Raw genomic sequence first — 2,799 nt, forward strand, 5'->3', positions numbered from 1 at the left:
TTGATAAGATGAGAGAACTCGAATGAAAACACGACACTCCAGCTAAACGGATAAGAAAGGAAAAATAACATGATCTTGACAAAACAAGATGATTGGTCGAAGAGAGCGATATCACAATGCCTCCAGAAGAAATAATAGAAGATAGTTCGAATGAATAGAACGAAGAATGAAACCAACATCTCCTACCATAAATGAATTTGAAAGAGCATCCTTACAAAGTAGGATTGAACGGAGTTGTTGGAAAACCAACAACGAAAAGAACAAGCTTGTTGTGGGCTTATGGAACACATCTCAAAATTATGAGGTGACAACCCACCACTAACGGAAACAATTGTTTGCTTGAGATCAACGAAGAGATGAAAACTTCTCTCGCCGAGAGGATAGGAGAAAACTTGGATCATTGATAAGCACCATAATAGCAACATTCCTTAGGGAAGGCTTTAGGTGAAATATAACCCAAGATAACTCCAACAAAGAGATTGATGTGTCGAGAGATCTCCTGAGCGAAGAGAAAAAATGGTGGGTTTAAATATCTCATTCCTTACAACTTATGAATCATGAAACATGAAGAAAATTATCAAGAATGACATAACACCACCTCAAAAGATAAGAGAGAAAGAATCGCACTTCGGAATGCAAGATGAAGATTGCTTGAACTTCTCAAAACAAACATGTGTTGAGCACCATGTTTATTTTAGAGTATAGCTTGACGGATCTTGACTCCGAGAAAAATCTTGAAGAACAATTGAAGAATGAAAAGAATCCTTGACGAAGCACCATGTAGAGCCTCCATGAAAAACTCCGGTAATAAAAAAATGATCAAACGAAAGGGAAAGTTGAAAAGAACTCCGGGAGAAGCCTTGTAATGATTAGATGAAGCTTTGAAATGATATAATTGAAATAACTTGGAGCTCCGGAAAGAAAAACGAACAAATGAGATCAAGAATTTTGATGAATCTCAGGAATAAGGAATTGAATTTTTACTCGATGAAACAAGAATAAGAATTACGTTATGCATATCCTTCACCAGTTTAAATTGATGACAAGCAACGGATTTGGCATACTACTTATTCTTGTAGAAAGGATTAAAAAGAGATATTGCTCAACTTGGGAAGGTCTTCAACGAACCACCGGTAGGATTTGGAAACAACGAATGAATTGATATGATAACGAGGGAAGAGAAATCTTGAACGAACCACCGCGAGAATTGAAAATGAAAGTAGCAAAGGCACAATTCAACGGAAAGAATTAGAAAATGAATGAAGATACTTGACAGAATTTAGATACACGAGAACGAAGAGATCATGAACTGATTAGAGGATATTTCAACGGTGCACCGGAATAATATGGAGATGAACAAAGAGACATCAATTTAGAATAATTGGAGAACGAGACTGAAAACTTAGAACGAAGAAAACTTCTGAAATGATGGCCTTTGGATGATCAAGAAATGAAAACAACTCATGAAATGCTTCGGATGGGTAAGAAAAGAATTGCACGATTGGAAATAATTTGAGAGGATGGCAACAAGTTAGAACCATGAATCTTTGGAAGAACGGGTAAGGATTTAAGAGGAACTCTTCTTCGGTCTTCAAAATCCGAGAATGACGACGAGAAATACCACCAAAATTATTGAGACACTCCGGAACAATGGATAATAGAAATGATGAACCAACAATGAAAGAATTTGAAAGATCTTGGAGAAAGACATATGAATGATGAAAATTCATTCTTACGTCAAACTTTGAAATGAATTTGAGAATAACTCCAGAAAAATTAGAAGAGTCGGGTAAGATCCTGGGAAAAGACCTGTGGGTTAGGGCCCACTCAAAAGAAACACCGTTGAACAATTTAAAAAAAAGACATTGCGCCGGTTGAATTAAATGGCTTGAATGAGATAACAACCTCGAAATAGCTTGAACGGATCTTGAATGAAAACACGAATCTCCTGAGATATCTTCAACACTCCGGAACACATGAATGGCGAGAAGTGGATGATTAAGAGGTACACCGGCATGAAAAAGCATTTGAAACAAGGAAAGGAATGTGACCAACATTGAAGGCTTGAATTTAGTCTACCGGAGAAGAAAAAGAATGAAGAATGATAAACTTGAAGAACATCTTCATGAGAACCACCGGGTAAGAACATTGATTGAAAAGAATGAAGGGACTTCACATGAATAAAATGGATACGGTAAACGTAGCTCTGGAGTTGATGACCTCGCTCGCAATGAACCACCATCCCAGGTGCTTGCTTTAACTTCGTGGTGTCATATGTGGTTGCATGTTCCATATGGTGTCTAGCTTGTATTCGAAAGGCCGAAGTCGGTAAGATAAGGAAAGATAGTTTTTTTACATGAACCACCATCCCGTGAGCACCAGAAGACAAATAGCTAGTCAGGGGACTGGCCGAGCCAGTGACAAGCCCAGCAAAGATAGGCATCACTTGGAAGCCAACTAAAAAGCTGCGATGGTGGCGAAGCAGCCTGCCTCCCACCAGGCTCTCAGGTCCTAGATGATCATGCTCACCACTCCAGCCGAATGTCTAGCTTGTATTGCTTCCAATTTGGTTAAATTGCATCTGCTTAGCTTACACATTATACCTTTGAATATGACATGCCTTTCTGTTTTTGGTATATACTAGTACATCTGTGTATTAACCATGTTCTTACATCAAACTAATTTTCTTGTGTATCCCTCATCAATCACTTATGACGAGGCAGGCAGGCAAGGGGACTACTCCTCATTTAAAGAATGCAGCGTCAGCCTCCTGACATGATTCTCAAGAAACAGAAATGC

This window comes from Aegilops tauschii, chromosome 1, assembly GCF_002575655.3.
Source record: "Aegilops tauschii subsp. strangulata cultivar AL8/78 chromosome 1, Aet v6.0, whole genome shotgun sequence".
Taxonomy (NCBI): domain Eukaryota; kingdom Viridiplantae; phylum Streptophyta; class Magnoliopsida; order Poales; family Poaceae; genus Aegilops; species Aegilops tauschii.